The 12,835-nt window shown below is 48.0% G+C and overlaps 1 pseudogene; it reads right to left on the bottom strand.

The window, feature by feature from the left end:
- Positions 1 to 930: 930 nt before the first annotated feature.
- Positions 931 to 11,106, bottom strand: LOC136162786 (transcription factor 15 pseudogene; annotated as a pseudogene).
- Positions 11,107 to 12,835: the final 1,729 nt, after the last annotated feature.

The following is a 12,835-nucleotide window of genomic DNA, read 5'->3' as shown; positions in this document are numbered from 1 at the left end:
AAATACACTCTGACTGCAATTTCCAAATCAGAAACAGCCTCCAAATCCTTATTCAGTGGAGAGTAAAAGATCTCAGAAGGGCAGAGCCTCTTCAGGCCATGAGACTCTAGAACCTCTTCTGCCCTCAGAGCCTCCAGGGACAAACAGGTCGTTACAAGCCAGCTCAGATCCACATATGTGTACCTGCAGCATGTCCTGGGATTCAGAGGTGACTAAAATAAAGCTGCCACCTCTTAATCAGTCCTGGTCCAACAGAGAAGATTCACACAAATGGTTAGCAGGACTGTGAGGCAGAAGGACATGGGCACCATCCTTTGGGGGACTAGAAATTAAAGAGCCTCAGGTTTGGACTTCCCTGGTGGTCCAGTGGTTAAGAATATTCCTGCCAATGCAGGCAACACAGATTTGATTCCTGGTCCGGGAAGATCCCACATGCTGTGAGGCAACTGAGCCTGTGGGCCACAGCTACTGAGCCGGCAGCCTAGAGCCCGTGCTCCGCAACAAGAGAAGCCACTGCAATGAGAACTAGAGAAAGCCCTCGCAGCCATGACGACCCAGCACAACTATAAATTAATAAGTAATATTTTATTTTTAAATAAAATTAAGATTTTTCTTTTACCAACCACACCAGATACCCAACAGTTGTTCAAGAAGACAGTGATGAAAAACTAGTTATCTCGATTTCTGGAGAGGGAGACCCCTATGTCCTTCAACCCCACTCCCTCCAGGGCACAGGGCAACACCTGTGACAGCTGTGTCTCTTCCAAGGTCCAGGAGAAGGGCCACCTCTGATCTCTGATGTCCCTAGGCCCCTACCTTCTGCAGCTGGGAACATCTTTTACTTAAAAATACCTTTTATTTTAAACCCATCAATTCTCTCTCACACACATACACCCAAACTCAGCCATAGACACGCACACATCCTCTGTCACCAACAGTCTATGTTTTTCCAAAAGATCTGCCTTGTCTCTGACCAGCCAGGGCTGGGGCCGGCTGGACGGGTCCTGACAGATCTCCAGGGTGGGGCGGAGATGTCCCAGGGGGCCCGCTCTGAGGGTCATGGGCCCAGGTCATTGTCCTCTGGTCCCTCCACAAAGAAGGGACCCAGGTTTGGCTCCTGGGGTCTTCTCCCCTGTTCACCCAGTGGCTGGCCTCCGGCCTTCTTCTCAGGGTCCTGCTTGGAGCAAATGACACAGGGATCCAGGCTCATCTCCGTGGCACTCGAAGTGGGGCTACCCTCCTCACCTTCAAGCAGCTGCCCCCCAGGTCACGACGGCTTCCCTCCTTGCACTGGTTGCTGAGGCAGAAGGTGCAGATGGAGCGTGGCTGGCGGCCACCGTCGGGGGCGGCGGAGACCGCGCCCTTGGCACTGCCGGCAGCTCGGAAGCACGGCTGCCTGTTGGCCGCGTCGCCCAGCAGCAGCACGTTAGCCAGATGTGCGATGTAGCTGGACTCCAGGCGCAGCGTCTCGATCTTGGACAGCTTGTGGTCCACCGGCTCGGTGGGGATGAGCGTACGCAGCGCAGTGAAGGCCGTGGTCACGCTCCGCGTGCGGTCCCGCCCCGCGCGTTGGCCGCCTGCCGCTGTCGCACCACCACCTTCGGGCCGCGCTGCCCGCCGCCCGCCCCCGGGGCCCGGGCCGCGCCGTGCTGCCTCCAGGCCCTCGCAGCAGCCGAACGACTGATCGAAGGCGTCGCTCTCGCTCCGGTTGTCCTCGTCCTCGCTCAACAGCCGCATGACGTCCGGGTACAGCACGTGCGCGCCGACGGGGCGCAGCAGTGCGAAGGCCACGGGCTCCCGGCCTAGTCCCTGGATGAGCAGCGTCCCGGCGTCGGCCGCGCCCTACCATGCGCTTCCGCGCGCTCAAGAAGTAATATTTTAAAAAGAAAGAAAATTACTTTTTTAAAAAAAGGCGCCTCAGCTAGGCTTCTTAGAGCAATGGGGTCTGACCAAGTTCTGAGAGGACGAGAAGACATCATAGGCAGAGAAGGGACTGATAAACTTTCCAGGAAGTGAGAGCAGAGATTCAAGAAAACTTTAGTCTTTGAGGATATGTGACACTGGTTGGCTCTTCCAGAAAGTGCCCTCCAAGGTCACTCTGAGCCAAGCTTTTGCAGCCGCAATACTAATAGTACCTCCTCAGCTCTCTGGGATGCTTCATGGCCAATCTCTTTAGATACTCACAAACACCCCAGAAAGCAGGCAGGACAAATGTCACATACCCATTCTCCCACATCAGGGAAGACTTGGGCAAATTAGTGCCCTGACTGGCCTCACACAGCAATGAAGAGACAGAACCCAGGCATCACCAAGCATTCCTGGCTTCTTCGCCCCTGATCTCTCTTCCATAGAGTTCAGCACCTAAGAATTGCAAAGCTCCAAGGTCTTCCCCAACCTCCCTTGTCTTAGAGGCAACTTGGTAATTGCCAAGCACCACTTGGGGGCCCTTTGCATGAGTGGTTTTGCTGCTGCTGTTTTCTCAAGGGCTGTGTCTTATCTCCCAAGGTGCTTCTTTTATCTCTCACAACATCTAGAGAGTGCTCAGTAGACTTGTAGATTCATGGATTGGTAAGCTTGGTTCAGAGATAATATCAAAAGGGAAAGGACATGTTAGAAAAGGATTTTAAATGTTACTCTCACTGCTTAAATTCATAGGCACGTTCTTTGAAGGTCTTTAAAAAACTGAGCTTGCCTCTGTCATCATCTCCTATCCTCATGCCTGTCATGTGCCTACAAAGTCTCTTTAATCGCATTCAACCAACTTGCTTCCCTGATATTTTGACTTTCCAGACTGCTAAATAAACACCAATCCATTTAACATCTATATCTTGGGCACCAGTGCACAGGTGTGTGCGTCTGTGTGTGTACATAAGGGGAGGAAGGTGTCTAAGGAGATACATAGCCATGCACTGTCCATTAAACCAAGTGTGGCTATTGAGCACTCGAAAGTAGCCAGTCTAAATGAAGCCATGCTGTAAGTGTAAAATACACACTGGATTTAAATGATTTAGTGCAGAAAAAAGAATGAAAAATAACTCATTAAAATTGAATACACATTGAAAAGGAAATATTTTAGATATGATGGATTAAATGTTATTAAAATTAACTTCATTTCTTTTTACTTTTGTTAATGTGCCTAGTAGAAAGTGTTAAGATACACATATGGCTCACGTTATATTTCTATTGGACATTACTGACCTTCAGAGGGGGTCTAACCAGGGAAAGGAACAGACTTGTGAACAAGCCACGCAAGTAGGACCCAGAGTGTGGCTTCCCTCAAAACCTTAGTCTTATGGGTTTTAATTTCTTTATCCATTTTTTCCACATTTGGTCCTTTAATTTGTCCGAACCAATAACTATTTAAATCTCCTCTCCTCCAACTAATTCAAACACATGCAGTCCAGGATGCAACTCAAAGCCAGCCTCTATCGACACGGCCTACCACACACGCCTCTTGCCCAATTCCTGCCTTATCAGCCACAGGACAAAACACCTGCCACAAGGCAGTCCCTCAACAGTGATGTGAACATAGGGTTGAGAAATGAGTAAATTAATGTACAAAGTGCATAATGCAGACACATGTGTATGTACACACAGAGTCCTGTTTGTCTTGCTTGTGTTTCTTGTTTCATACACACATCTTGTGTCATCGGCTATTTCTGCCTTAAGGTCTTTACTTAAGCTGTAGTCACATCATCTTCACGCTGCTGCTGCTGCTAAGTTGCTTCAGTCGTGTCTGACTCTGTGCGACCCCATAGATGGCAGCCCACCAGGCTCCCCTGTCCCTGGGATTCTCCAGGCAAGAGCACTGGAGTGGGTTGCCATTTCCTTCTCCAATGCATGAAAGTGAAAAGTGAAAGTGAAGTTGCTCAGTCGTGTCTGACTCTTAGCGACCCCAAGGACTGCAGCCTACCAGCCTCCTCTGTCCATGGGATTTTCCAGGCAAGAGTACTGGAGTGGGGTGCCATTGCCTTCTCCCATCTTCATGCTAGATAATCAAAATATTCTTGTTGGTTAATAATTCTTTTCTTTTCTAAAGCCAAGGAGAAGTCTCACTTCCTTCATTAAGTCTCTGTTATCTCCTACATTGCTCTTCCTCCTGATTTCCACTGACAGCCTATTTATACTATGTGGCAATTGTGTCTTGTGATTTCTTTTTGTTTCATAAATGAGTTCTGCACTCCTTTTGACCTTTCCTCTACCCATACTCCCTGTGAATCATAAACTTCTTTGAAGCCTGAAACTATGTTCTCTTAAAGCTCTAGCACAGAGCCTGAAAAAGTGTGTCACTCAGTCATGTCCGACTCTTTGGGAAACCATGGACTGTAGCCCGCCAGCACAGAGCCTAGCCAATGGTAATGTCCAATAAAGACTTGCTGGTTGGTTGATTGGAGGTTAGGAAACATACAAGTATACCTCAGAGATATTGTGCGATCAGTTCCAGACCACCACAATAAATGGAATATCACAATGTATATGTGTTAGTCGCTCAGTTATGTTAGACTCTTTGCGACCCCATGGACTGTAGCCCTCTAGGCTCCTCTGTCCATGGAATTCTCCAGGCCAGAATACTGGATTGGGTTGTCATTCCCTCCTTCAGGGGATCTTCACAACCCATGGATCAAATCCAGGTCTCTTGAATTGCAGGCAGATTCTTTACTGTCTGAGCCACCAGGCAATCCCTGGAATATCACAATAAAGCGAGTCAACTTTTTTGGTTCCCTAGTACATATAAAACTCATATTTACACTATATTGTAGTTGGTGCAATAGCGTTATGTCTAAAAATATGTACAAACTTCAGATAAAAAATACTTGATTGCCAAAAACTGGTAAGCATCATCTGAACCTTCACTGAGCTGTAACCTTTTCGTTGGTGGAGGCTCTCACCTCAGTGTTGACTGATCTGGGTATTTTGTCGAAGACTAGGAAGGCTTTGGCAAACTAGAACAACTGAAAGTGAAAGTCGCTGTCGACTCCAACTCTTTGTAACCCCATGGACAATAGCTCGCCAGGCTCCTCTGACCATGGAATTCTAAAGACAAGAATACTGGAGTGGATTGCCACTCCCTTCTCCAAGGGACCTTCCTGACCCAGGGATCAAACCCAGATCTCTTGCATTACAGGCAATTTCTATACCATCTGAGCCACCAACAATGAAGTTTGCTGTATCAATCGATTCTTCCTTCCTACAGAGAAATCATCAAATGATTTCTCTGCATCAGGCAATGCTGTTTGGTAGCATTTTATCCACAGTAGAACTTCTTTCAAAAGTGGAATAAATACTTTCAAACCCTGCTGTTGCTTTATCAACTAAATTTACAACGTAACCTAAATCCTTACTGTCATCTCAACAATGTTACACAACATCTTCAGCAGGGGTAGATGCCATCTCAAGAAATCACTTTCTTTCCTCATCCATAAGATGCAACTTATCACTAAAGTCTTATCATGAGATTGCACCAACTCAGTTACATCTTCAGGCTCCACTTCTAGTTTCAGTTCTCTTGCCATTTCCATTGCATATCCAGTCACTTCTGTCACTGAAGTCTTAGACCCCTCAAAGTCATCCATGAGGGTTGGAATCAACTTCTTCCAAACTCTTGTTAATGTTGATATTTTGACTTCTTCCCACGAGTCACAAGTGTTCTTTATGGGATCAAAAATGCTGAATCTTTTCAGAAGGTTTCAATTTACCTTGTGCATATCCATCAGAATAATCACTATCCATACCCTTATGAAATGTATTTCTTAAATGATAAAACTTGCAAGTCAGAGTTACTCCTTAATCCATGGGTTGCAGAATGGATGTTGTATTAGCAGGCATGAAAACACCATCAATCTTATTGTATATTTTCATCAGAGCTGTTGCGTGACCAGGTGCATTGTCAAAGAGCAGTCAGATTTTGAAAGAAATCTTTTTTCCCCCTAAGAGTAGGTCTCAATAGTGGGCTTAAAATATTCAGAAAACCATGTTGTAAATACATGTGCTGTCTCCCAGGCATTGCTCTTCCATTTGTAAAGCACAGGCAGAGTAGATTTAGCATACTTCTTAAGGGCTCCAGGACTTTTTGAATGGTAAATGAGCATTGACTTCAATACCAGCTGCATTCACTTTTTACAACAGTCTGTCCTTTGAAGTCAGGCTTTGGTTTCTCCTTACTAGCTAAGAAAGTCCTATTTGGCGTATTCTTCCAGCATAAGGCTGACTCCTCTACATGGAATATCTGTTGTTTAGTGTAGCTCCTTTGATTAATTATCTCAGCTAGATCTTCTGGATAACTTGCTGCAGCTTCTACATTAGCACTTGCTGCCTTACCATGCACTTTCATGTTATAGAGATTTCTTTTTTCCTTCAACCTCATGAACCAACCCCTGTTAGCTTCAAAATTTTCTTCTGTAGCCTCCTTGCCTCTCTGTCTTCATAGAATTGAAGCTAGGGCCTTGCTCTGGATTAGGTTTTGGCTTATGGGGATGTTGTGGAGAAGGTAGTTGCGACCCACTCCAGTACTCTTGCCTGGAAAATCCCATGGACAGATGAGCCTGGTGGACTATTGTCCACAGGGTCGTGAAGAGTCAGACATGACTGAGCGACTTCATTTTCACTTTTCACTTTCATGAATTGGAGAAGGAAATGGCAACCCACTCCAGTGTTCTTGCCTGGAGAATTCCAGGGACAGGGAGCCTGGTAGGCTGCCATCTATGGGGTCGCACAGAGGCAGACACGACTGATGCGACTTAGCAGCAGCAGTAAGGGGATGTTGAGGATGGTTTGACCTTCTATCCAAAACACTAAAACATTCTCCATATCAGCAGTAAGGCTGTTTTGCTTTCTTATCATTTGTGTGTTTACTGAAGGAGTACTTTTCATTTCTTTCAAAAACCTCATTCACAACTTGGCTGTTTGGTTCAAGAGGCCTGACTGTTGACCTATCTTGGCTTTTGACACACCTTTCTCACTAACCTGAATCATATCTAGCTTCTGATTTACAGTGAGAGATGTGCAAACTCTTCCTTTCACTTGAATACTTAGATGACTTTGGGTCTCAGGGAAAAGGGAGGCCAAGGAGATTGAGAGAGACATGGAGGAGCAGACAGAACACATTTATTAAGTTCATTGTCTTATATGGGAGCAGTTCATGGTTCCCCAAAATAATTATGATAGTAACATCAATGATCACTGATCACAGATCACTGTGATATTTTAATAATAATGAAAGACACTGAAATATTGTGAGAATTACCAAAATACAATACAGTGACATTAAATGAACAAAATGCTGTTGGAAAACTACAGACTTGCTTGGTGCGGGTTTGACAAAAGAAGTTTCAATTTGCATAATAAAAAGGGCAACATTTGTGAAGCATAATACAGTGAAGAGCAATAGCACAAGGTCTGCCTGTGTATCTGGTCTTGTCTCTTCCTGGTACAGAGCTTGGAAAACCCTGGAATTTCCTAAGAGGTGAGAGCTAAGGAGGTATCTTTTGTTCCATTAATGAGGTAGCTTTTGTAAAGCTCTTAGGTAAACTAAGGATGGGGATGCTTATTGACAGAGCAACTAACCTTGTGATTGAGGGTTCAACTTTCAGTTTCACCCCTGACCTCCTGGGATGGAAGAGGGGAGGAGCTGGAGATTGAGTTCAATCAACAATGGCCAATGATTTAATCATCTATGCTTCTGTAAAGCAGCCTCCACAAAAACCTAAAAGAATGGATTTAGATAGCTCCAGGTTGGTGAACATACAGAGGAGATTCAGGGAAAGTGGCTCACCTGGAGAGCGCCTGGAAGTTCTGCACCCCTTCCCATATACCTTGCCCTATTTATCTCTTCCATCTGGATGTTCCTGAGTTATATTGCTTTATAATCAACCAGCAATCTAGTAAGTAAAATGTTCCTCTGAGTTCTCTAAGCCTCACTAGCAGCGAGGAAGTCACAGGCTCCAATCTATAGCCAGGTGATCAGAAGCACAGGTGACAATCTAGACTTGCAATCGTCTCTGAAGTGGTTATGTGCTGAGGGGCAGGGGGAGTTGGAGACAGTCTTGTAGGACTAAGCCCTTAACCTGTGGGATCTAACTCTATTTTTAGGTAGATGGTGTCAGAATTGAATTAACTGTTAACTTGAGTTAACAGACACACATGGAAAGTCTTGAAAGGAGATGTATTTTGTGAGCTTGGTGCTTGGATCTCTTGGAGCTTGGATCTCTACTCCTAGCATTTATGAAATGTCCATTAAAAATAAAAATAGGCCAAGTAAAAGCTACCTTGAAGGGTAATGCCTTCTCCCTGCAATACATACACACACACACACCCCTCCATGCACTGCCTGCCCATGGATTTCTCCTTGATAAAATTCTCTCTACAAATGAATCAATCGGTTTGCTTAGACCCAAGCAGAATGAGGTCTTTTAACCCGGGGCTCCAGAAAGAAGCCTCCAACCAGGAATTTCTGCAAAAATAGGTGCTGATTAAAAACTCCCTAATCCCCATCAGCTCTTGCACTGACAAGGATGGCTGCGAGTGACCCCAACAAGAGCAGGGAAGGCAGATGGGCCTCTGAGCAGTGGTGAGCTCCCAGCAGGGAGGACAAAAGACCTCAGAATGAACATGACATCATGCTCTCTATGCACACAAAGCTCCTAGAAAGAGCCCACATGTGCCAAAGATTTGGTCCCTTGTGTCCACCCAGCCAGTAGGCCAGGGCGTAATCTGGCTGCCCTCCGGCTTTCCAAGGCTGCTCACCAAGTCAGAGACCTCAGTGCTGGTCAACAGCGAGGCACTGAGTGAGGGCTGGTTGGAAGGGGAGGAGGAACCCTCCTTCTGCAGCTATACCTGGCCTCTTGACATTCTTTACCACAAGGCCACTCCTGGTTTCCCGACTCTCTTGAATTTCCAGGAGGCTATGGGAGTCTAACCCACAAAAGGACAGCCCCAGAGTATCAACCAAAGAGCACATCTGGAATAGGCGAGAGACTAGGTTCTGGCCCACAGGGGCTCCCTGGGTGTCCACTGGCCATTGCTGAGAGCAACTTGCTGAAGCTGCCCTAGTCCTGAAATCAGGCCTTGGATTCTCTGACATTCTTTAAGGAGCATCAGATCTCTTGTCTAGCATTTCAGGGCCTAAGTCCTAAATGCCCCTGGGAGCAGTGCTACTCTAAGTCACACCTGTCTCCAACTCCTCTCTTGGCCCCCGTAATGTCTTCTAGTCTGAAATAACTAGGCTCACCAAAGGTCACAGAGGTTGAGCCTTCAGTTCAGTTCAGTCGCTCAGTCGTGTCCAACTCTTTGCGACCCCATGAATCGCAGCACGCCAGGCCTCCCTGTCCATCACCAACTCCCGGAGTTTACTCAAACTCATGTCCATCGAGTCGGTGATGCCATCCAGCCATCTCATCCTCTGTCGTCCCCTTCTCCTCCTGCCCCCAGTCCCTCCCAGTATCAGGGTATTTTCCAATGAGTCAACTCTTCGCATGAGGTGGTCAAAGTATTGGAGTTTCAGCTTCAGCATCAGTCCTTCCAATGAACAAGGTCTCCATACTCAAGTCTAGAGCCCCTGGCTCTAGATGTAATTTTGAGGACTCATCCCTACCTCAATGTTAGTTTGACCCAGGCCCTTAGAAGACTTCACAGCATGGCTACTGCCCCATTAGGAAACCTGAAGGCCATGCTCCAAACTTTGCTGGTATTTGGCAGGGGTTCCTCTGGTTGTGTGCAATTCCCCAGGCCACACAGCCAAAGTGGGTGAAAGTTGGGCTTCCCTGGTGGCTCAGCTGGTAAAGAATCCGCCTGCAATGTGGGAGACCTGGGTTCTATCTCTGGGTTGAGAAGATCCCCTTGAGAAGGGAACTGCTACCCACTCCAGTATTCTGGCCTGGAGAATTCCATGGACTGTACAGTCCATGGGGTCACCAAGAGTTGGACATGACTGAGTGACTTTCTCTCACTCTGACTGTCCCATAAGATGGTGGAGCCACCAGCAACCCCAGCTGAGACATAAGAGACAGTTTATTCACCATCCTCACTCACTTTTCCTCTGTGCTGTGAGGGGATGAGTCTTTAGGCTCCCCAGGAAGGCCTATCCCTATAGTTGCCATGATGTTTGCGATCAACCAGTACTGCCCTTGGAGTTCCTAGGGGCCATCCTCCTTCACTACTGCCAGGGTCTCATAAAGCTCTGGTGTATGAGAGAGGGCTCTGAACTCAGGAGGGTTTCACTTTAGCTCCATTTCCAGGAGCAAGGGAAGGAAAGTGAGAAAATAGTCAAACATCTCCCAAGCCTAGGCACCCACCCTGGCCTTAGAAGCACTCAGGACACCCCTCTCTCCTCGTGGAGCCCCCACTGGCTCCATGGGAATACTCCTGGGGGTGCTGTGCACACAGTGGGTAAGGCAGGCTTGAGCTCACAGCTTCATTCAAAAGGGCTGTCCGCCTTCTAAGCACAGCAAGACTCTGAACAAATTTCTGAAGAGCTCTGGGGCAGCTGAGGATGAGTAATAATTGGTGCATACCCTGAAAAGGTGCCTGATATATGGAAACTTTCTGATCACCAGAACTTACACAGGACTTGGCTTGTGCAAGTGTCATAATGCTTCAGAATTTCTTACCAGGACTTTACCACTGGTGGTCCAGTGGCAAAGAGTCCACCTGCCAATGCAGGGGACACAGACTCGATCACTGGTCCGGGAAGATTCCACATGTCGCAGGGCAGCTAAGCCCGTGTGCCACAACTACTGAGCCTGCGCGTCACCATAAGAGAAGCCACCACAATGAGAAACACGTGTATCGCAACTAAAGCGTAGCCCTCACTTGGTGCAACTAAAGAAAGCTCACATGCAGCAACAAAGGCCTGATGCAGCTAAAATTAGGTAGATAAATAAATACCTTCAGAAAGAAGAAGAGTTTCTTACCAAGGCTCTGTGCTTGCTTACCCTTGGGGCTAAAGCAAGGCTCTTGGGCCTGGGGAATTGCACACAACCAGTGGGTATGTGTATTCCCTGTGGACATCACCACCATGTTGAGATGCTGAGAATCACTGGACTGGACTCAGTTCTTTGAGAGCAGGAGATAATATTTTGGAAACATTACCCTCCACAGGGCCAGCCACATGGTAAATGCTCAACAAAGACCTGCTGATTATAATGCCTTGGTCTCTAAATGGATTTGTTAGCAACCTCAGGACAGGGGATCCACAGACAGGTCTCTCCTGGCCATGCAATTGGACCACACTGTACCCCCGTGCTCCCCTTCCCAGAGAACAGGCCAAATCAACAGAGCAGGGAAGGCAATGAAGTGGGCGATGGGAGATCTAGAACGAGGGCTATCAGAGGTCCAGAGGCCAAAGTTCATCATGACCTGGAACGCTGATGAATCCATAGAGACCCAGGCTGCCATGGAGCCAGGATCAGAGAGGCCTGCAGGTGAAGCAGGTATGGGAACCTTCCTGGGAGCACCACTAGGATCCCAGGGAGGGCGTGGTGGAGAGCCCAGAGCAGGTTTCAACTCCAGGTGAACTGGGTCCTGAGTCAGGGGGGCTGGGCAGAGACTGAAGCTCCGGGGACAGAGAGACACCTCAGAAGAGATGGCCTGATGCTGCTCGTCCAGAGCCCCTGAATCAGCAGTGTGAGCCCCCGCATCCAGGGAAGCCTGAGCTGGAGGCTCTGCTCCTGGCCCCTGCAGGAAGGTGACTAGGACACCTTCAGGGCCTCTGCATATCATTTCCAACAGTGGAAGCCAAAGAACCATACTAACTCACCCTGTGTGTGAGTCGCCCCGTGCTCGGTCACTTCCGTTGTGTCCGACTCTTTGTGACTCCATGGACTGTGTAGCCCGCCAGACTCCTCTGTCCATGAGATTCTCCAGGCAAGAATACTGGAGTGGGTTGCCATGCCCTCCTCCAGGGGATCTTCCTGACCCAGAGATCAAACTCGTGTCTCTTACGTCTGCTGCACTGGCAGGCGGGTTCTTTACTAGTGCCACCTGGGAAGCCCCAACTCACCCCAAGAGGGACAAGAAAGTGAACGCACCTGTGCCTTTGAGGATAACCCTGAGAAAGCCCAGGCCAGGCCAGCAGCCTCTCACACATGTCTCACCATCCCTGAGCCAAACATCCTCCTCACGCCCCTCACGTCTTTAGGCCAACCACTTCAGCCTACATTCTTCAAGTGTGTGTACTTCTGGACGTGTGCACACACCCACCTCAGGCATTAGAAGAGGAGGCATTCCTGCTCTTTATTGTCCTCCCAGGCACTTCTATTGAAGTTCCATTTACCTCAACCTTTATTGCAGGTGAAAGAAATGCATAAATGCGCAGGATGGAGTTACTGACACGTTTAGGATATACGAGGGGCATTAAAGGCGCTGCTAGGATTTGATGACAGCTGCCAAGAGTCTTTTCTATAATCATAAATGAGATAGGCACAAAGCCATGAAGACGACATAAAAACCCCAGTGCGGGCCAGGGCAGGTGTTTCCCTGCTGCAGTTAATAGCCCTGGGGGAGTTTGCTGCAGACCCGGAACATGTGCGGGGGCCCCTGGTCCAGGGCTTGGATGGCTGCGGAGGCACTCATTCTTGATGTCCATTCTTACCTGCATTTTCCCACCTGATGGCCCTGCCTGGAAAGTATGCCCTCCTGGCATTCATCTGTGGCAACTTCTGCCAGCCTCCGAGTTTCCCAGGCTCAGCTGGACCTTCTTCCTCCGGGGAGAGAATCAGCCTGAGGACCTCCAGTCTGCGTCTCTGGGTCCTCAGGGTGCTGGCAGAGTAGGGTGTTTCTTCATTCCCTGCAGGACACACACTGCTCATCCAGGCCAATATTTCACTGGGCTCTTCTCAGC

The sequence above is a fragment of the Muntiacus reevesi genome, chromosome 3, assembly GCF_963930625.1.
Source record: "Muntiacus reevesi chromosome 3, mMunRee1.1, whole genome shotgun sequence".
NCBI lineage: Eukaryota > Metazoa > Chordata > Mammalia > Artiodactyla > Cervidae > Muntiacus > Muntiacus reevesi.
This window is presented reverse-complemented; position numbering and strand designations above follow the sequence as displayed.